The 22,953-nt window shown below is 52.1% G+C and overlaps 1 protein-coding gene across 2 annotated transcripts in view; it reads right to left on the bottom strand.

Annotated features, from left to right (window-relative positions):
• Nucleotides 1-22,953, bottom strand: part of RAB11FIP4 (RAB11 family interacting protein 4) — a 111,760-nt gene that overhangs the window by 43,582 nt on the left and 45,225 nt on the right. The gene's annotated exons all lie outside the window — the stretch shown is intronic.

Genomic DNA, 22,953 nt, shown 5'->3' with positions numbered 1-22,953 from the left:
GGGGCGGGACCTCGCGCCGGGGGCGGGGCGAGGGGAGAAGGAAGCGCGGCCTGGGAACCCGAGCCGCGGGGGGCGGGGTCCAGGTAACCCCGCCCATTAAGGTAGGGGCAGGTGGCGAGGGCAATGCCAGTTATTGGCCGCGCGGCCGCGAGGCGGGCCCGGGCCACGCCCCCTTCCCCGGGCCCCAGCGGGCGCCTCCGGAGGTGGAGCTCGCCGGGCCCTCCCGAGCCCGCGCCGCCAGGTTACTGCCGCCGGCGTTTAAGCGGCCGGGGCCCTGGGATTCCGTAGTTTGTAAATTCACGCGCCTCTCAGGCGGGCGCTGTGGCCGCCGCTACCCACTCCAAGCTACTTTGACTTTGCTGTCACTGCTTCCTGGTTCACGTTTGCGGACGCGAACTGAGACCTGCCGACAAGCCCCTACACCCGCCGTCAACGCCCACTGCCGCCACCACCACCAGCCTGAGTCTAGTGACTCCTAAATTGATTCTCATCCTGAATCCCACCCACAACTTTCCCGACCTTGTGGTGTAAAGTCAAAGCTGTCTTTTTAACCAGTATTGGAATACAAAGAACCAAGCAAGCGGCAACAAGAACTAAAAAAAAACAATCAAAACAAGAAGGAAAGGACTTTCTGTTGGAGCTTAGTAAATATAACGAGTCAAAAATGTGCTCCCTCATAACTCTTCATTATGCTGCAGATTAAAAGACGGCAAACTGTAAACCAGCAAATTTTGCAAGTGTGGCTTCCCTTTGACTTGACGTTGCACTGTGTAACCAGGGGAGGGTTCAGAGCAGACTTACCCTCCTAATTGTCCGGTTCAAGCCCATGTGAAGCTATCTTGGCCATCCCTGAGTTCTCACTGACCAACGAGGTGGCGCTTTGGTATGGGTAGCACCCTTTGGTCCAACATCAATACACACACAGACACACACAGCTTTTCAGCCCCCTTATCTTTGGCTCTTTGCTCTCAGCTTCCTCTCGCCCCAATATCTCCCTTGTAAACAAATTTCCAGCTGCCTTTCTGTTTACCAGGGCCTGTCTCTTGAGGCAAAGCATTCTACTGAGGCTCCCAGACCTGCTGGGGACTCTCCAAAATGGACAGCATTAGCCAGAGGGCGGGGAGCCTTCTGGCCAGGGTTGCATGTGGGAGGAGGCTGGGGCAGTGTAGGTGGAAACTCGATCACAACTGGCCCTCTCCTCCCTGCTTATGCGCTCCAGTTCTGAGATCTACATGTGGAGGCCACAGATTGTTTCTCACTCTGGTTTCGTGTCCACCCCCACAGTCCTAACACTCAGGAGCACTGTGGTGTACCAGAAAGAGCAGTGGCTTTGGAATCAGACAGACCTCGGTTTGAATCCTTTTGGCCAGCTGCAAGTCTTAGGACAAGTTCTATGACATCTCAGACTCAGTGTGTTCATCTGTAAAATGGGACTGGCACTGTCTACTTCATGGGTTGTTTTGCACCCTGAGCCAGTGGGTACACTTGATTTTAGGCATTCATCAAAGGTGTGCTGCCTGAATGAGTCCATGCACCCTGGGCCTGCTCTGCCTTTTCAGCTCCACCCTGAGACCTTAGCTTAGCTCCCTCAGGTGAGGTTTTAGGGTGGCACTGAATCCTGGAGTTCTGTCTCAGTTTCTCCTCTTTCCTTCCAAGTCTCTTGTTGCCCCTTAAGGACTATGAGGTTCCAGAAGGCAGGTCACATGACAGGGTCACCCAGAACAGGGGAAGAGAAGCAGAAACCTAAGGTGATCTTGGCTTTCTCCCAGTCAAGGTTAGTGGAGAGTCAGACTGGCAAGCCCCTCCTTGCCCTCACCAGGGGGAACCTGATGGACATGGTCCAGAACTCCATGGAGGGGGTGATGCTACTGATCCCTCTCTATTTCTCCTGAAACTGGTGTGGTAGGGAGCATCTCCAGGTATTTGTCCTAAGAAGTAGAATGACAGAGAGCAGTATCACAATATGCTAGCATTGGACAAGCTGAGTTAAAGCCTGCCAGTTCTACAGTGTACCATGGGCAAGTCATGTAATAATTCAAAGCCTCAGTTTCCACCTCTAAAAAGTGGGAACAAGACCTTGCCTCTTCCAGTTGTGAGGTTTAAAATGCAATGATAGGAACTTCCCTGGTGGTCCAGTGGTTAAGACTCTGCTTCCAATGCAGGGGGCCAGGCTTCCATCCCTGGTCAGGGAACTATGAATAGATTTCACATGCTGCCACTAAGAGTTCACAGGCCACAGTTAAAGACTGCGCATGCCGCAACAAAGATTGAAGATCCTGTGTGTCGCAACTAAGACTTGGTACAGCCAAATAAATAAATTAAATAAATACTATAAAATAAAACACTCATCCCGCATGTTATGGATGAGAAGACAGAGGCTCAGAGAAGGCTGGGAATTTGTCCAAAGTCACACGGCGAGATATCAGATGAGTAGAGACAGGGCTCTTGACTGCCAGTGCCAGACCCTCTCTTTCCTAGGGATGGGGTCAGACAGGCCCGAGGTGGGGAGCGGCAGGGAGGTGATGCCCTCACATGCTGCCCCGGCGCTGTGAATCTCCTAAGGGGTCCGACTTGTCTCTTCAGGAGAAATAACATTCTCATTAAAAACAGAAGCCCTCTCCCAGGGAACGTACCCAGGAGTAATTTTCAGACTGCGTCACTCTAATGGATTCTTCTTATGTCATGAAACTGATTCTGCCACCGTTGATAGGAGCACACTCCCATGACGCTGAATGCCAAAGCCAGAGAGAAGCAGATGGAATGTTGACAAGCAGGAGTTAATGGTCCTCCAGAAGCTGATGGGGGCAGAAAACACATGATCACCTGGGTGATCCAGGTGAGGAAAGAGATTAGTGAGTTCTCTCTGTACCATGGTTATCTACCCTTGTTAACTTTCCTTCTGCTGCACAGTGCAGGAGTTAGCTCAGCATCAGAGGGTGTGAAAAGAAAACATTTTGTACATGTTTGGGGCCATGCGGGAGGCCAGGCTAAGCAAGTAGGGCATCATCATGGTCCAGTGGTTAAGAATCCATCTTCCAGGGGCTTCCCTGGTGGCTCAATGGTAAAGGATCTGCCTGCCAATGCAGGAGACACAGGTTGGATCCCTGATCCAGGAAGATCCCACATGCCATGGAGCAACTAAGCCCGAGCACCATGACCACTTCACCTGTGCTCTAGAGCCTAGGAGCCGAAACTATTGAGCCCAAGAATCACAACTACTGAAGTCTGTGCTCCTAGAGCATATGCTCCACAACAAGAGAAGCCACCGCAATGAGAAGCCCTCAAATTAGAAGGTAGCCCCAACTCACTGCAACTAGGGAAAAGCCCACACAGCCAGGCAGACCCAGCACAGCCAAAAATAAATTAATAAACATAAAAAACCAAAATAAAAACCAATGAGCATGATTATGTTTTTTTAAAAGAAAAGAATCCACCTTCCAATGCAAGGGGTGAGGGTTCAATCCCTGGCCAGGGAACTGAGATCCTACAAGCCCATAAATATTAAAAAAAAACAAAAACAGGAAAAGAGCTCTCTGAACATTACCTGGTGTTAACATTAGTCAAACAACCGATGCCAACCAACATGAGCCAAATGAACAAACAGAGAACAACATGAATCATACCAGAGTTGGGCAGGGGGCAAGCATCAGGTCTAGTAGTTCTCAGGCTGGGTTCCTTGAAACCCTCAGGGTTCTATGGAGACCTTGCAAAAGCAGGGTGAGGGTGTGCTCTACATAAGCAATAGGAATAACTCCACTTCTATCTGCTTTCCATGAAGGCTTCCACAGAAAATTGCACGTGGACAAGGTGTGCCATGGCTTAGAAGGTGTTTCAAATCACTAGTGAAACCACTCATTTCCAAACAAGGAGACAAGTCCAGAGGTGAGAGATGGCTTCTCCTCTCACAGTTCACAGCAGAGCCGGGATTAGCACCAGGCTCCTGACTCTCTGTCTAGGGCTCTCCAAGACGAATATCAGTCATCAACCAGGACTGTCAAACTGGTCAAACCTGGTCACACATTGGACTCTATTTCTGTCCAAACACCGTATCACCAGCTACTGCTCTCTGTGTGGAAAAAAACCCTGCACGCTGCTGTCTCAGACTTCACCCCTAGCACTTGTCTTCTCTTGATTCCAAAGTCATCACCCCAAGTATTAAACAAGTCTCAGCTTTCTGGGACTTCCCTGGCGGTCCAGTGGTTAAGCCTCTGTTCTTCCATTGCAGGGGGCACGGGTTCAATCCTGGGTTGGGGAAACTAAGATCCCACATGCTGCAGGGTGTGGCCAAAAACACACACACACAAAACAAAGTCTCAGCTTTCCATCCCAGGGCACAATTTCAACCTTGGATAACATCAGTACTGGCTTCAGAAAGAGAAACAGGTACTAAGGAAGTAGGAGGGATCATGGGATTACAGAGGCCTCTTAACCCCGAGGGAAAGACCTTCCCACTCCCCCACTGCTCCAGCGAGGGCCTGTCCAAGGGTCTGTGCTGCACAGGGAAGAAGAGGCACCCCGGACCACCCCTTGCTCTGGGAGCTGCGGTTCGGACAGCACATCACTTCCTACCCTACCTAGCCCAGGAGCAGGTCTTGGACCAGGTGTGTGTCCCGGAAACATGAGCCCCCTTCTACTGGCAAATACCTCAGTGCTGGTGTCTGTCCTTTGGCTTGGATGCCTTAGCAATCTGCCCCAGGGTCTGCGGTCCTGTGTGATGTCTGGCTGATATCTATGCAGTTGGGCTGGGACCAGGTCCTACGGACTCTGGACACGGGCTGAGTGTTAGAAGGCTAGGCTCTATTTTTGTCAACCTGTGCTCATGTAAACAATGGGTTTTCTTACTCATGCAAACCCAGTAAGCAGGGAAAATGGTCAGAGAACCTGCCTTCCCTCTGACTCACCCAATCCTCTAAGAGGAGGTGGTGGCGAGTGAGGAGGAAATGGAACAAGGTCTTTGACTTGGACTGGGAGAGGTCAAGGAGGGAAAACTTCCCTGTCCTTTACTCTCTGTAAAGTCAGGTGACTGCAAACCCTTAAGAGCATAAACAACTCTCTTCTGTTTCAAATGCCTCCCCTGACCCTCCCTACCTCCTCCCAGACCTGGCAGCCCACGTCTCTGATTTTTAGGAGTGGATAGTAAAGCCGCAGTTCCAAAATTGCGCAGCACACTGGACTCACCTGGGAGCTTAAAAAAGTCAGTGCCCAAGATTTCCCTGGTGCCGCAGTGGATAAGAATCTGCCTGCCAATGCAGGAGACACAGGTTGGATTCCTGGTCCAGGAAGATTCCACATGCCTTGGAGCTACTGATCCCGTGCTCAAGGGCCTGCCTGCTGCAGTTACTAAGCAAGTGTGCTGCCGCCAGTGCCCCAAGAGCCTGTGCTTGGCAACAAGAGCAGCCACTACAGTGAGAGTCTGTGCGCTCCAATGAGAGCAGCCCCACTCGCTGCAACTAGAGAAAGCCCGCACATAGCAACAAAGACCCAGCGCAGCCCCCAAAATTAAAAAAAAAAAAAAAAAAAAAGTCAATGCCCAGGTTATATCAGATAGCAACCGAATCCCAATGGCTTGGATGGGAGCTGGGAGTCAGCTGTTTTTAAAGATGCCCCAGGTGACTGCAATGTAACAAAGTTTGGGAACTACTTTGCCAAAGGCAAAGGAAAAAAGGAAAGATATAAACATCTGGATGCAGAGTTCCAAAGAATAGCAAGAAGAGATAAGAAAGCCTTCCTCAGCGATCAGTGCAAAGAAATAGAGGAAAACAACAGAATGGGAAAGACTAGGGATCTCTTCAAGAAAATCAGAGATACCAAAAGAACATTTCATGCAAAGATGAGCTCGATAAAGGACAGAAATGGTATGGACCTAACAGAAGCAGAAGATATTAAGAAGAGATGGCAAGAATACACCGAAGAACTGTACAAAAAAGATCTTCCGACCCAGATAATCATGATGGTGTGATCACTGACGTAGAGCCAGACATCCTGGAATGTGAAGTCAAGTGGGCCTTAGAAAGCATCACTACAAACAAAGCTAGTGGAGGTGATGGAATTCCAGTTGAGCTATTCCAAATCCTGAAAGATGATGCTGTGAAAGTGCTGCACTCAATATGCCAGCAAATTTGGAAAAATCAGCAGTGGCCACAGGACTGGAAAAGGTCAGTTTTCATTCCAATCCCAAAGAAAGGCAATGCCAAAGAATGCTCAAACTACTGCACAATTGCACTCATCTCACACGCTAGTAAAGTAATGCTCAAAATTCTCCAAGCCAGGCTTCAGCAATATGTGAACCGTGAACTTCCTGATGTTCAAGCTGGTTTTAGAAAAGGCAGAGGAACCAGAGATCAAATTGCCAACATCCGCTGGATCATGGAAAAAGCAAGAGAGTTCCAGAAAAACATCTATTTCTGCTTTCTTGACTATGCCAAAGCCTTTGACTGTGTGGATCACAATAAACTGTGGAAAATTCTGAAAGAGATGGGAATACCAGACCACCTGATCTGCCTCTTGAGAAATTTGTATGCAGGTCAGGAAGCAACAGTTAGAACTGGACATGGAACAACAGACTGGTTCCAAATAGGAAAAGGAGTACGTCAAGGCTGTAGATTGTCACCCTGTTTATTTAACTTATATGCAGAGTACATCATGAGAAACGCTGGACTGGAAGAAACACAAGCCGGAATCAAGATTGCCGGGAGAAATATCAATAACCTCAGATATGCAGATGACACCATCCTTATGGCAGAAAGTGAAGAGGAACTCAAAAGCCTCTTGATGAAAGTGAAAGTGGAGAGTGAAAAAGTTGGCTTAAAGCTCAACATTCAGAAAACGAAGATCATGGCATCCGGTCCCACCACTTCATGGGAAATAGATGGGGAAACAGTGGAAACAGTGTCAGACTTTATTTTTCTGGGCTCCAAAATCACTACAGATGGTGACTGCAGCCATGAAATTACAAGACGCTTACTCCTTGGAAGGAAAGTTATGACCAACCTAGATAGCATATTCAAAAGCAGAGACGTTACTTTGCCAACAAAGGTCCGTCTAGTCAAGGCTATGGTTTTTCCTGTGGTCATGTATGGATGTGAGAGTTGGACTGTGAAGAAGGCTGAGCGCCAAAGAATTGATGCTTTTGAACCATGGTGTTGGAGAAGACTCTTGAGAGTCCCTTGGACTGCAAGGAGATCCAACCAGTCCATTCTGAAGGAGATCAGCCCTGGGATTTCTTGGGAAGGAATGATGAAGTGGTGGGACAGGATGCCATGATCTTCGTTTTCTGAATGTTCAGCTAAAGCTGAAACTCCAGTACTTTGGCCACCTCATGCGAAGAGCTGACTCATTGGAAAAGACTCTGATGCGGGGAGGGATTGGGGGCAAGAGGAGAAGGGGATGACAGAGGATAAGATGGCTGGATGGCATCACTGACTTGATGGACGTGAGTCTGAGTGAACTCCGGGAGTTGGTGATGGACAGGGAGGCCTGGTGTGCTGTGATTCATGGGGTCGCGAAGAGTCGGACACGACTGAGTGACTGATCTGATCTGATCTGGGACTACAGTGGGAGCTGGAGTGATCGCAGGCGCAGGCGTCATTCGTTCATTCCGTCATTCACTCACACATCTTCTATGAGCCAGACCCTTTTCCTCGTGCTGGAGACACAGCTGTGATCCACAGTCTCAGTTCCTGCGGCCCCTGCTTTCAGGTGGGGAGAGTCAGACAAAAATCAATGAACAGATGATGTGTGTGACACGTACTATGAAGGAAATGAAGGAAACCAAAGCAGGACAGAGACTTTGGGGGTAGGGAACTATTTTCACCCTGGATTTAGACACTGACTTTTGCTTCAGGGAAGAGCAGCTGGGCCCCCGCCCACTGTCCTGGACTTTATCCTGCCGTCTGGGTAAAAAACAGCTTTCCCTGGACATTCCGCAAGGTCCTGCCTTTGGCCCCTCACTGGGCTCGCTGCTTAAGTCTTTCCCTTAAGCTGTTTCTTTAGGTGGGGCCTGGCATCTCTTCTGAAGTTCCTGAGATGGAATTTGAAAGGAGAGAAACAAGGAAATGAGAAAGACCTTTTCCAAGATCCAGTTACCCTCCTCCTAGATTGTGTCAGCTCTGAACTCTGAAGAGACACCCTCTGCCCTAGTGAGTGCCTCGGCCAGGGGCTCTGCAACCAGAGAGAGACCACTTCCCCTGCAGCTTATTATTAATAGCGGCTAGTAGTCATGTACAGATGTGAGAGTTGGACGATAAAGAAGGCTGAGCGCTAAAGAATTGATGCCTTTGAACTGTGGTGCTGGAGAAGACTCTTGAGAGTCCCTTGGACTGCAAGGAGATCAAACTAGTCAATCCTAAAGGAAATGAACCCTGAATATTCATTGGAAGGACTGATCCTGAAGCTGAAGGTCCAACAATTTGGCCACCTGATGCAAAGAACTGATTCCTTGGAAAAGACCCTGATGCTGGGAAAGATTGAGGGCAGGAGGAGAAGGGGATGACAGAGCATGAGATGGTTGGATGGCATCACCAATTCAATGGACATGAGTTTGAGTAAACTCCCGGAGTTGCCGATGAACAGGGAGGCCTGGCGTGCTGCAGTCCATGGGGTCGCAGAGTTGGACACGACTGAGCGACTGAACAGCAATAGCTAACTATTGGAGATGCTCTGTATGCCTGTCATTTCATTTCTTCTCATTTATTTTACTCCAGTCATCTTGTGTGATAGATGTTCTGTGCCTAGATTACAGATGAGGAAACTGAGGCTTGAAAGGGTAGCCAGGGTGGCAGAACCAAGATGCACACTCAGATCTGTGGGCCCATGTCCAGGACTCCCAGCTGCCTCTCTTACTGCAAAACCAGTTTATTGGCAGCAACTGAATGGTCTGAAATCACCAGAAACTAGTTAATAAGGATGACAAAAGACTGTGAGCAAGTGAGGTCTCCCGCCCTTCTCCATCATTCTTGGGGCAGCATCCACTGTCCAACTCAACATTACTTTAATCAGTTGCAGCTCTTACCTGGCCTCTTTGATGTGTCCCCATGCACCTTGTGATATGTCCTGGAAAGCGTCTTGCCCTTGAAGGTGAGATATCCTCCCTGCCTGGCTGACCACATGAGAGTGGAGAGCTAGCCACCCTTCTGGTGGGAACTTGGCTGCTGCCTCCTGCCCCAGAGACAAGCCCAAGGAGATGAGCCATGATTTTTCCCTGGGTGCTACTGGATGAGAGAAGAAGGATGGAGCCAGGGCTCTCGGGAGAGAGAGAGGAAAGAAATATTTGTTGCTTTCAAAAATGTATTTTGCAGGGCCCCCATCGCACTGTGAAAGCATAAAAAGGGCTTTGTGGTTCAATCAGCGGGCAAAACTCTTGGCTCCTCCTTGGAGATGTCACAGAGCATGTCAGGGGAGAGAGCCTGGGGGTTTCTTAAGGCTGTCCAGCTTTGGACAGAACCCCTTCTCACTGAACTAACAAGAAAAGGACTCGGTGTTGTAAGGAACATACTTGGGAAAACAGTGCATCAGGCTCCTGGCACGCCCACACTCAGACACACAAACACACACAATAACATGATGTTAGTGTCTTCATTTTAAAGATAAGAATAGCAAACACCTACAAAGTACTTACTATGCGCCAGGCTCTGTTCTAAGTGCCTCACATGATATGCACTCATCTAACTTTCGCAACAACCTGGTGAGGCAGGTATTATCCCCCTTCTACAGATGGGGAAACTGAGGCTTAATGAGGCTACTCAAAGACATAAAGCCTATAAATGGAGAGCCAGAATTCAAACCCCAGAGACAGTGCACCAAAACAAAAGGAGGCTCAGATTTGTAACATCACTTCCTCAAAGCAATCACAGAGGAACCAAGATCATTTATTCATCCAGTCACTAGTTATTCAAACGTTCACTGAGCAGAAACCACAGGCCAGCCACCTGGAAATATAAGAAGGGGACGCAGAGTCCAGGGCTCACTGGTGTCAGAGCTGGACACCCAGGGCTGAGCGCTAAGGCAGGGGGGTTCCCTGCCAGGCACTAGCACGTGTACACACTCGTGTGAGCTGTGTGTGTGAATCCCCAGAGAGGCCCTCCACTTGAGATGCTGGGGTCCAAACACTGCCTGGCCCGCTGTTTCCTTGGGCTGCAGTTTCTGTATACGATGGGGTCCCATTCCGGCTCTTTTCAGTCCAAGCCCGGGCTCCTTTCTCAGCCCCACAGCTTAGCATCCGAGCTGCCCTCTCTGCTGGGTCACCCACCCCAACCCTCCCCAGAGTCGTTCTGGAGGCAGCCTGCCCAGAACAGCTGCTCTTCAACAAGGTGGGGCCCCAGGCCCTCTGAGGCCCCCTCACAGGGGCACGACCCCCTCCTCACAGCCCTGAGTCCTCCTTGCACCCCTGCTCTCAGCAGCAATTCAGACATGCCCCAGGAACGCACTAGGCTGGAGGCCATTCATCTCAGGAATTCAGCCGCTGCTGAGGAACATGACTTTGAGACAAGCCTGGGAGTGGGTGAACGTCACCTTACATCTTTTTTTTCAGGGCAGAAGGACGTATCCTCAAGGGCTTGTAATTCCACTTGGAGAACACAGTCCCCCACAATTGTCTCCTCCATTATCTGGAGATGAGAAAACACCCCAAACCCACAACAAACAAGCCGGCGGGTAAGCGACAAAAGAAGGGCTGCGGGTTCTGCAGGATGAGAGGCCAGGAGCAGGGCTGGGAGCCGAGGGCGGCAGGCAGGGAGGTTTGATGGGGTGGGGCAGGGCCAGGGCGCACTGGGACCCACCCAGGCAGGCTGGGCCCGGCTGCCCCTGAATAAACAGGCTCATCTGGAGCTGAGAGCCAGCCTCCCTCTCAGACACACACACCTCATTTGTGGCTTCTCTTCCAGGGCCGGGCTCGGCAACGGGAAACCAAAGGCCCTGGCCCCAGGACACTGAGCCAGTGTTCCTCCCACTTAGGGGAAAACCGCAGCCCGGGCGGGCAGACGGAAGGGGCTGCTGTGTCCAGGTACAGACGTGGGAGGGGCCTGGCCGAGAGGAGGCCCTGGCAAGGGAGGGAGAGAGGGAATGCTCCCTGCGCCCGGAAAAATAAACCTTTCTTCTAGGCCCAGCCTCCTGCCGTCTCACTCAACCACAGGACCACATTCACTGCTGGCCAGCCAGGTTCGAACCCCAGCTCCGCTTCAAGAGGATAGCTGGTGTTCAAGTCGATTCCTGCCAGCCTCTCATCACATTTTCGTTAACCAATCAATCCCTGACCTGGTTTTCCTCATGTTTAAAGACACGTTATTTGATGGATGGTATTGATTCATTACCGTTGAACTCACTGCCCCGTGTGCGTGTGGGGTAAATTTGCTTCAGTCGTGTCCGACTCTTTGCGACCCCATGGACTGTAGCCCGCCAGGCTCCTCTGTCCATGGGGATGCTCCAGACAAGAACACCAGAGTGAGTTGCTGTGCCCTCCTCCAGGGGCTCTTCCCAACCCAGGGATCGAACCCTCGTCTCTTATGTCTCCTGCATTGGCAGGAGGGTTCTTTCCACTAGTGCCACCTATAATTCATGCTTGAACAAAGCTTATGCACCACTCATTTTCTCCATGAGGCATATCACAGCCTTCCCACACTCTGGAACACGAGGAACACTTCAGTCCTACATGTGGGGGTCACTTTTAAACAGCAAAAGCTGGCCCCGCCCCCGCAAAAAAAAAACAAAAACAAAAACGCAACAACATGGCTTGAAAAAAACAAGGGACATTTGTTTGCAGAACGAGTTGAAAGTGAAGACCTCAGCTGGGCAACTCCAATTGTCATCTCTGAGCATGTCTGCCGATGAGCACGAAAATGCTGCGGGTGTTGATTTGGGGATTACAAATACATTTTAGCAAGTCTGCAACTACGGAGCCTGTAAGATATGAGGATGGACTGGGTCTGTGCTATAGGGTGACCGAGGGACGGGGAGGGAGGTGGGTGTTAAGTGAAATAACTCGCGAAGAACACTTAGAGGTGTGGGCCAGCGGCACGGTGGCTAATGCATCTGATCACTAAGGGTACTTAGCACAGGGATAGCGCCACATCTGTCTGTAGTGGTACTACCTCTATTACCTGCTGAACAGGTAATCCATACCTTTGTTGCTCCCTCTGCTTGGAATGTCTTTCCTTGCACTTTCTCCAGCTCAGGAAGCCCAGAGGCCAGGGTTTCAAGTTAGTTTGGGGCTGGGTTTGAATCACACCTTCGCTGCTGGCCAGCTGGGACCCCTCAGGCCAAGTCGGGTCTCCTCCTTGCAATGGAGCACTGCTTCCCCTTGCTCACCTGCAGCTGATGATTGCCTAACAGAAGCACCCAGAAGAGACCCTGCTCCTGATCCCTCCATGGGTCCGCACACCCACCTGTGCAGGTCCCTCTCGCCTTCAATCTGCTGCAATGCCTGGTTCACAGAGGGACCCTTCTCAAATCCTTCTCTTTGTCCCTGCAACCACCCCCAACCCCAGACACTCCTTGTATCATCAGTGTCCCCTTTGAAATGTCTTTATCTCCATATGAGATTATGCCCTGGCTTTGAAAATCCCTCCCGAAGCTCCACAGGGCAGAAATGAATAAACCAGAGCCACATGGGTCCTCACCTCACCGTAGCACTTGACCCCATGGGACCTATCTCCTTCACCTTGTCAGCCTGGCTTCTAGCATGCCTGCCTTCCTGGTTTCCTCCCCAGGACCAACTTCTCCTTTTCCTGGGGCTCCCAAGTTTATGTCCAGCTTGGACCTCTCCCCCGAGGTCCCGACTGTCTGTGGAGGAAGTTTACTGAGGGGCGAGTTAGGGGTCGACCCAGAGAGGGCATGAGGGAAGCAGGATGGAGCAGAGGGAGAGGTGAATAGTAAGGCAGTTGTAACGAGGCCTCACCTGACCCTGCAGGTGCTCTGGAGCTGGGATGGCCTTTCAGTGTTGTCTCCGGAAGAGGCCAGGGAAGGGACTTCCCTGGTGATCCAGTAGCTAAGACTCCATGCTCCCAGTGTAGGGGGCCCAGGTTTGATCCTTGGCCAGGGAACCAGATCCCACGTGCTGCAACTAAAGCTCCTGCAAACTGCAACGAAGATGCAAGACGGAAGATCTTGCGCACCTCAACTAAGACCCGGCACAGCCAAAGAAGTCAACAAAGCTTCAACAACAACCACCACAAAAACGTGTTGAGCACCTAACAGAGTGGGGGGCTCACTGTAGGTGCTTAAGGGGTGCTAGTCCCCATCCTACCCCACCCCAGACTACCTGCTTCCTTCTGGTGGGTCATGAGAGCTATGTTTCATCCATTCCCCCCTTCTGCTACACCTGTCAATCTGAGGGAGAAGCTTATTCCCCTACTGTGGTTTTCTGAACCCAATACTTGGGCTCCCCCTCCCCTACTTGTTTTTTGAACTCTGAACTTTGTCTTAATGGTTTGAGTGCATCTTGTGCCTCACACAGTGAGCACCTCCAGGCCTCCAAGGTAACAAGTAACAGAGCATCAGTGGCCCCTGCAGGAATAGATGCACGAGTGGGTAGACCAGAAAGCCAGGACAGGGCTGGCCATGGGAACTGGGTCTGTGGAGTTGTACTGATGACGCAGGTGCATGAGAACGTCAGGAAGGCTTTCCAAGTCTGCGAGACTGACTGCTCTTGGAGTCTGATATCCCAGAGAGGTCACAGCTGCTTTGGTAGTAGCGGCAGTATGACCTCTGAGAAGGTCATGAGGTCACATGAGCCTACAAGGGCATCTGTGCATCTATGCCAACCATGTGGTATAGCTGGAAGAGCTGGGATGGTAGAGGTTTGAATCCCAGCTCTCCCACCGAGTACATATAGATTAGCTAAGGAGACCTCTCCCACTTGAGCTCCATTCTCTCATCTCAGAGTTGTCAAGGAGATCGAACAAGATAACCTTTGTTTAGCTTCTGGCAGGGCCTTGGTCACTGTGCCAGTCTGCCTTCCAGATAGACGTACATAAATTAGAGTAATAAGAATTCTTTCCTTTTTTTCATGTCTCAAGAGAGAACTTTCTTTCCAATTCAAATGATTTCATTTTTCTCTCCTTTAAAGATCACCTTTGTGGCTCAGCTGGTAAAGAATCCGCCTGCAATGTGGGAGACCTGGGCTCGATCCCGGGGTTGGGAAGATCTCCTGGAGAAGGGAAAGGCTACCCACTCCAGTATTCTGGCCTGGAGAATTCCACGAACTGTATAGTCCATGGGGTCACAAAGAGTCGGACCCGACTGAGCGACTTCCACTCACTCAGAGATCACCCGACATGCCTTCAGCGTCTCATACCGTCACCATCCCATTCGGAACTGCCTATCTGTGTGATTAACTGGGGCTTCCCAGGCGGCACTAGTGGATAAAGAACCTGCCTGCCAATGTAGGAGACATAAGAGACACAGGTTCCATCCCTGGGTTGGGAAGATCCCCTGGAGGAGGGCATGGCAACTCAGTCCAGTATTCTTGTCTGGAGAATCCCATGGACAGAGGAGCGCGACGGGCTACAGTCCACGGGGTTGCAAACAGTCGAACGCAACTGAAGAGACTTGAGCACACACTTATGCATGTGATTAACTGATTTCTTGGTTACCTCTCCCAGATTGAAAGTGTTTTGACCCCAGACCTCAACACTGTGGCCAGCCCACCGCGAGCACTATTAGGTGAGCTAATAGCTTATCTTCAGCACTAAGTGTGGGGCTACAGGCGTTAACACTGCACACACCTAATGCTCAAGACAACCCTGAGAGCCAGTAAGGTTAAAAATTAACACTTACGAGGGCCTCACGCTGTGCCAGGCACTGTTCTAGGAGCTCTACACATATTAGCTCACTCGATCCTTCACAGTCCCACCAGATAGATGTGTACACGCGAAGCGAATAAAGCTTAAATGTCTAAGATCCTCACGTGCTCCGCAGGGGCCCTGCCAGTGTGTTCAGGCGGTCACGTGCTCTGTAAAGTTTGCACAAGGAAGCTACAATGAGATCCTTAAGGATGACTCCATACATTCTAAGAGCTTGAGGTCTCACAAAATCTGGATGCTCCAGAGCAGAGGCGCTACTTTTCCCATTTCACAGATGAGAAAACTGAGGCTCAAAACCATTCCATAACCTGCCCAAGGACATTCAGAGCCAGGATCTGGATGCAGGCCTGCCTCCCCAGCCCTTCTACTCTTCTGCAGACCTCTCGAGTCTAAGAAACAAAGCCCGAACAGTAGTGACACGTGTCTGCCCAAGGCACCTTGGCATCTATGGGATCTGAGCAGAGGAAGGAAGGGAAGGAGGAAGGAAAGGAGGGAAGGAGAAGGTCTGATCAGAAGGGTCCCAAGTCCAGAGCCCTGGGCCCCTGCATTTGGCAGCAGAATCCTGGTTAATCCAACCGTCTCCTTCACACACCCACTTGTGACCCAAATCCACTGGTTGCCTTTCCAACTTCTGGGAGCACTGAGCGCAAACCACCATGAAGCAGCCCAGTTCACCCCAAATAAACCTGCTCTCCAGCCCCTTCCCCTTCCTGGGCCCCTCCACCCGCACGCCAGGGCCCAGCCCGTCTCGAATGCCAGGCTGAGGCAAACAAGAACTGGCACACTCTGCCCTTGAGGGCAGCCCTCCCCTGGCTGCTTTGCAAAGGGCCGGTTTCAGCCGCCCGGGCATTCAGTTACCTTCATTAGAATGGGCCCTGAGAGCTGGCCGGGCCCTGACCGCTCAGGGCAGATTCTATCCCAGCGGGGATGAAAGAGGAGCAAAGGAGCCGTAATGGAGCCACTGAGAGGGAGAAGGGTGGGTGGCGGAAAGAGCGGGCAAGGCGCCTGCCAGGCCCTCCGCAGGCTTGAATGGCCCCTCTCTGTTCCTGAGGCCTCGGGACAACCAGAGAGGTACTTTGAGGCCATTTCTGAAGGTGGGCACCAGCCAGATGCTGGTGCCCACCTTCCCAATTCAAACTTCCCAATTCCAGCGGCACCACTCAGATGAGAATGAAGTCAGAGGAGGACTATGGGGTGGTGGGCAGTGGGATAGAGGGGCACTGTGAGGTCCTTTCCAAACGCCAGAAGGCTCGAGGCAGAGATTCGGTTTAAGGACATCTGGACTTTACTTTCCGATTGGCTGCAATCTGTGGCATGTGGGATCTTAGTTCCCCGACCAGGGATCGAAACTGCGCCCCCTGCATTGGAAGCATGGAGTCTTAACCACTGGACCACCAGGGAAGTTCTTAACTCCACTTTCTTTCCCAGACAAGAAAGTGGCACCAGGGCCAGAAGAGCTGATGCTTGAAAGCATGCTGTTAGACCAAAGTGCAGAGGTTGGAAGTGCAGTTTCTATCAGAAATTGAAAGTAAGCTTTCAACTGAGTATAAGTGGGTGTTGCCATAACAAAAATTGAGGTTTCGATATTGAGGGGGGCAGCAGCCTCTGTCCCAGTAAGGGAATTCTGGGGCAAAGGTGGCTCTGTCTGGGGCTAAAAGAATTGATAACCAAGCCTAACCCGAGGTGTGCAATGATGGGCTGGAGGGGTCGGGAAGGGGGTGTTTTTCCTGGCCAACCTGTAACCCATCACCAGAGCTGTAGGTGGGTGGCAGGGCTGGGGAGGCTGTGGACACCCAGGCAGCTATTGTGTAGGACAAGGATTGAAACCCCAACCAACTGTGCTGCATAATGGCTATGTGACCTTAGGACAGTCTCTTAACCTCTCTCAGCATAATTTACCCAGCCTGTAAAAGGGGCATAAACAGTGACATTTCTATGGACTTTGCTATGTGCCAGATACCAGCCTAAGCACTTTATTTGTACTAACCCATTGAATCCTCACAACACCTCAGGAGGGAAGCTTCACTTCCTCAACCTACAGATGAGGAAACAAGAGGCACCAGCGGATGAAGAAACGTGTTGAGGACCCCCCAACTAGGGGCTTCCCTGGTGGTCTAGTGGTTAAGACTTTGCCTTCCAATGCAGGGGGTGCAGGTTCAGTCCCTGGTCAGGGAGCTAAGATTCCCATATGTCTGTCTGCCACAAAACCAGAATACTAACAACAGAAGCAATGCTATAACAAATTCAACAATGACCTAAAAAAAATAAATGAATAAAAGGACCCACAACTAGAAGTAACAGATGTGGGATTCGATCCCAGGCTGCCTGGATCCAGGGTACATGTATTTACCCATGACAGGACCCTGTCTCTGTCCCCTTCCCCTGGGACCCACTCTTGGCAGCTGAGCCACACAGGTGGTGTCTTCTGTGATTGGGGGTTGGGATTTTGATGCCCGAGAGGAGTGAGGAGGCCCAGAGCTCAGGTCTGGGGCTTTGGGACCAAGGGGTAGAGTCCATACCAGTGATTCCAAATGATCAGACGAGCCTGCTAAGGATGCAGATCCCTAGGTCCACCCCAGCTCCTGAGTCAGGCACTGGGGCCCAAGACTCTGCATTTCCCACCAAAACACTGGCTAGGGGGTGAGGTCTCTGGAGCATGACCCTAATTCCTCCCTGGCTGCAGTCATCATAGGAGGTAGGGGAATGACCTCCCGACCCAGAGCCAGGAGAACTAGGATCCAGCCCAGCCCCACTCACAGCTGGGGAAGTCCAGGGCCGCAGATGGTCTGTCTCCCCATCTCTAAGATGAAGCGTCGTACGTGACAGCCTCTGGGGGCCCTGCCCTCTGAGATGCTGTGACTCTGAGCCTGTGCAGCCCTGGCTGAGAAGATCTAAACCCGCCCACCCTACCCCGCTCCTCTGCTCTTGGTAACGAGGCTGCAGAGCTAACGTTTCCTTTTGATTCTGGGCTCCCAGAGGGAGGAATAAAAATAACCATGACAGTGACAGCTGCTCGGTGGTGAGTGGGCCCATGCAGTGGGAAGCGTGGCACAAGCCGTGGCCAGCTTCTGCTTGATGAGCCCCGGGAGGCTGGGGAGACCCCCACGCAGGGAGCACAGGTCTCCCCGAAACCGCCAAACACACACGTGGGGGACGGCAATTGAGACCGTGTGTCTGGCAGAGGAGAACGGTATGTGCCTTCGGCCCTGGGCCCCAGAGGTCCAGGGTGTGCTGCTGGGGACCGAGACTGGTGTTCCCGAAACCCCCGGGGCCACGCCAAGTGATGCTGAGCCCTCAGCCACCCTAACTCTCTCTGGTGCCCACCCTGCCAGGCCCGGCCTGCAGCTGTCCCCTTCATCCCACTCAACCCCAACACTCCCCGAAGCCAGGAAGGACTGTTGTGCCCAGTTTACAGATGAGGAAACTGAGGGCCGAGACACTGCTGGGTGTGAGGCAGCACAGCTGACGGGTGGCAGGGCTGGGGCTCCCGCCTGGAGTCCGCTGCTCTCCATGAAGCTGAGCAGCCTCCCAGTGTGTGTTCATCACACAAGAGGACGAGGTCCCAGTGCGTTAACCCAGCGGGCCCCAACCTCTCTGACACCAGCGACCGGTTTCGTGGAAGACGATTTTTCCACGGACGGGGGCAGGGAAGGAAGGATGGTTTCAGGATGCTTCAAGCGCATTACATTTATTATGCTCTTTGCTTCTATTATTATCACATCAGCTCCACCTCAGACCATCAGGCATTACTAGATCCCGCAGGCTGGGGACCCCTAGGTTAAGACATCTAGCTTTGGTGGACTTAACTTTCTTGGCTTCAGGGTTGGTTGGCTGCAGTCCTGAGCCAACAGCCAGCAAAGCAAGATCAGAGTAGAGGCGGGCTTATTGATCAGTACCTAGCCGAGGTTTTGTTTAGAGGACTGAGGGGTGGAGCTAGCACCTCTGAATGCCAGGGAAGGAAGTGTTGGGTCCAGCTTTGCAGCCAGTCAGCTCTGGGACCCTAGGATGGTGCCTTGCTCCCCGCCTGAGGTGGGTCCAAGGCCTTCACTACTTTCCTGCACATTTCCAAGGCGATATCCCAGACCCTGTCTGCTGTGCACCCATCCACACACCGGCCAGGGCCACCCGAACTTATGCCCTTCCTCTCACCAAGTCCTACTTACACAAGCAATAACACAGCTTAGGGGTCCATCGATAAGACTGAGAACCGCGATTTCCCAAACTTCTCTGCACATTGAAATCACCTAAAGAGCATTACAAACTCTTCACATCCAGGACTTCCCTGGTGGTGCAGTGAATAAGAATCCACCTGCCAATGCAGGCGACATGGGTTCAAACCCTGGTCCAGGAAGACCCCACATCCCACATGCTAGGAGCAAGTAAGCCTGTGTGCCACAACTACCGAGTCCGCTGCTGCAACTGCTGAGGCCACGTGCTGTAATTAATGAAGCCCGCGCACCTAGAGCCTGTGCTCTGCAACAAGAGAAACCACCACCATGAGAAGCCTGCGCACTGCAACGAAGAGTAGCCGCTTCTTGTCACAGCTGAAGGAAGCCTGTGCAGAGCAGCAAAGACCCAATGTAGCCAAAAATAAATGAATACAGAAATAAGTTAAATTAAAAAAAAAAAACACAACTCTCTGCATCAGGCCAAACATCAAGCCAGTGAAATCCAGACCTGGGCGTGGGACCCAGGTATCAGCACAGCTTAAATTCCCCAGGTGATTCCAAGCTCAATCGCAGGGATCCGCAGGCGCACATCTCAGACTTTGGGGGAGCACATGAATGAGCCACCTGGAGCCTTGCTAAAATGCAGATTCTGTCCCAGCCAGTCTGGGTTCAGCCTCAGACTCTGCAAAGTCCTCAGAGACAGGCACCTGTGTACCCTCCCCGGACCATGCTCTGAACAGGAAGGACCTGGAGTCTGGGCAACAGCGGTCCCCACAGCGTGTTCCTGAGGGGAGGACAGGGTCCCCAGACAAGTCTTGTCAGCCTCTTTGACAGTCCCGAGGGAAAGCACCATGTCAAACTGAGGAGTCTGACACCCATTTCTTTATTTTCTTGCTGCATGTGGGATCTCAGTTCCCCGACCAGGAATAGAACCTGCGCCCCCTGCATTTGAAGCAGTCTTAACCACGGGGTCAGCAGTGACACACCCCACCGATTTCCGACTGGCTGTTTGGCTCATGGCGTTGCCAGGCTTCCTAGTCGTGGTTCTTATCTGTGCATCTTAGGGGTCGGCTGAGGGATCTTTGGGGAGGATGGAGGTGCGGATGGCGTTTGACCTGAGTCAAGGCTTGTGTGTGGGGAGGGAGCTTTCTGTCTCACCCGCACACCTGCTCCTCTGTGGCAAATGGACTTAAGGTACTTATCGGACAGGTGGGGATGGGGAGCTGGGGGTGGGCAGCCAGGAGGCTGGGGATGGTGGGGCTGTGAGGTGGGTGAGAGGGCCGCCAGGGGTAACCCTGGCTGCAGTGGGTGGAGGTCTGTGGGCAGTGAGGGTCTGTGGCGGGGTGTGGGTAGGGGACCATGGGTGCCGGGTTCTTGGGTGGGGGGCTGTGGAAGGTGAGGGCTTAGCATGCCACCCAGCCAGGTTTACAGCAGAGTTGTTCTCTACTAGTCATGTGTGATCACTCCTGTGAAGTGATACAAAAAAAATACAATTTTGTTTCCATGAAAAAACAGTCCTGGAGAGAAAGCCACCTGCTAGTCATGGAAAGCGAGAAAAAAATAAAGCGGTCCAAGAACTTCCTGGTTCTTTGCCAGACAATAGAAGTGAAGTCGTAATATTTATAGCTATCCGTGTTTCCAGGGCTCCACTCGCTGTCAGGCTCCACAACATCCTAACCAAAGCCTCGGGCTCCAACTCCATCTCCCTGAATCTTCACAAGTCTGAGGAACAGTGTACCAGGCTGTGCCCATTTCACAGACAAGGAAACTGAGGTTCTGAGACATGACAGGATGTACCCAAAGTCTCACTAGGAATGGGACGAGCTGGGATTCAGACCCCGGTCTTTCTGACCCCAAAGTCCAGGCTCTCAAGGCAAAGTTGTGTGCCTCCTCCCACAGACAGCAGACACTGCTCACTTACCACAAGGCCGAGTCCCGAATCAAGCATTTTAAATGTTGTGTTTTTCCTTTTTAAGCAATGACAACAATGCAGGCTTGGTGAACCAGGACACCAAATATGAGTGTCCAACGTGCTTACTTCTGCACTAGACCCAAAGACTACTTTTTCAATGGACTCCAAACCCGAACTTGAAGTGCCCCACCCCACACCCCATGTCGGTATGAGCACACTGATCTGGCCCAGCCCCACCTGAGCCTATGCTGGGAGGCAGCCGGGCCACCCACCTTGCCCAGAATTTCCTCCTTCCATCAGGGGCACCTGAGAGGCCTGGGAGAGACTGGAAAGATGGAAAGAGCACTGTGGCCATCATCAACTTCTGGTCCACACTGGGCCCTTCCGTCCCGAGCCCTGCCCTGTACCTGGCACCATGCAGGCTCTGGGAACCCCCAGAAGGTGCTGTGAAGTGCCAACCTCTCCTCTGCCTAGAGCAACAGAGGATCCTGGCTGGGACAGAAGGACCCCACCATCAGACAGAGGTGTGAGGGCCATGGGGGAGGGGGAGGCTGCTTCTGGTCGGTGGGGGTGGGGAAAGAGGGCTGGGAAAGGTTCTGGGGTGGCAGCTGAGCAGTCCCCTAAATGCTTAGGGCTGCTGACAGAGCAGAAGGGAATCCTAGGGAAGAAAACAGCAGAGGCAAAGCCTAGGAGTCAGGAGGGCAGGCAATGTTCGAAAAATATGGGGTAAGTCAATCTAACACAAGCAGGGAGGCTGCAGAAAGGTTTTGATCAAAATGACCAAACATTCACCAGGACCTAGGAGGTGCCAGACACTAGAACAGAGATGAGTGCCAGACAGCCTTTGGCCTCCCGAAGCTCAGAATCTAGTGATAAAGAAAACTACAACCCAAGCATCTTATCCTCATTTCACAAATGGAGATGCTGGCCCCAGAGAGGTTAAGTGATTTGCCCAAGACGATACAGCCCATCCATCTCAGAAGCAGAACTCCTCTCCCAGGGCCCTGAACAGCTGGAGGGCACCTGTAGACTCTGGCAGCTGGCTGAGGGGAGAAGGGGCTTGAAGAAGGATAGGACTGAAGAGCTGACACAGGGGACGGGGGCAGGAGCCACCAGAGGCCGCCAGCTGCAGCCAGGACGTCAACAGACAGGCTGTTGCAACAGACAACCATGATGAGGCCCAGGACCAGGACTACCACGTTCAGCTGCACAGGCTGTGCGCCGCACAACTCCCAGAGGCGCCATCCAGCCCCCTTCAAAGCTGTGTAGCACAGCGACCCTCCTAGGAGACAGAGGGTCCAGACTCGCACGTGATGCTGTACGCTGCCACCAGCCTCATGGTCCCCAAGTAAACAGTTGCTGACCAAACCCCACACTGTTATCACAAAGCCACATTCTGCTTCCTCTGGGGAAGCAGTGGCAGCCACACCCCAGACATGTTGCACACCACACTCTGGGCTACCCACAGGGCCAGTCAGTTCCGCATTTCTGTATCAAAGATGCTGATGCATGAAGGGTTCCCAGAGCAAAGAAGACTGGCATCGGCCTCCACCTCCGGCCCTAGAGGTGCACGGAGCATCCTGAAGGCTCCCTGCAGTCGAGAAGGCAGCTAATTTTTATCAGACTCCCATGCAGAGGAACTCTTTTCTTTCTTTTTTTGGGGGGGGTGGGGGGCAGCCGCACTGGGTCTTTGTTGCAACACACAGGCTTCTCTCGTTGTGGCTCTTGGGCTCCAGAGGGCACAGGTTCAGTAGTTGTGGCACGTGGGCTTAGCTGCCCTGCGGCATATGGGATCTTGGTTCTCTCACCAGGAATGGAACCCACGTCCCCTGCATGGGAAGGTGGATTCTTAACCACTGGACCACCAGGGAAGTCCCGAGGAGCCCCTTTCTGAGAAGCACCTTTTAACAATCTCAGCACAGCGTCGCACGGGGAGGCTCGGCATCACCTGCCGCCTTCATCAACCAACCAAAAGGCTCTAGGACCCTCTGTGTGTGAGTGGCGCTAGTGGTAAAGAACCCGGCTGCCAACACAGGAGACGCAGATTTGATCCCTGAGTCAGGAGCATCCCCTGGAG

The sequence above is a fragment of the Bubalus bubalis genome, chromosome 3 (assembly GCF_019923935.1).
Source record: "Bubalus bubalis isolate 160015118507 breed Murrah chromosome 3, NDDB_SH_1, whole genome shotgun sequence".
In the NCBI taxonomy this organism is placed as follows: Eukaryota; Metazoa; Chordata; class Mammalia; order Artiodactyla; family Bovidae; genus Bubalus; species Bubalus bubalis.
Note: the sequence above shows the minus strand (reverse complement) of the source record. Positions and strands in the feature narration are given on the sequence as shown.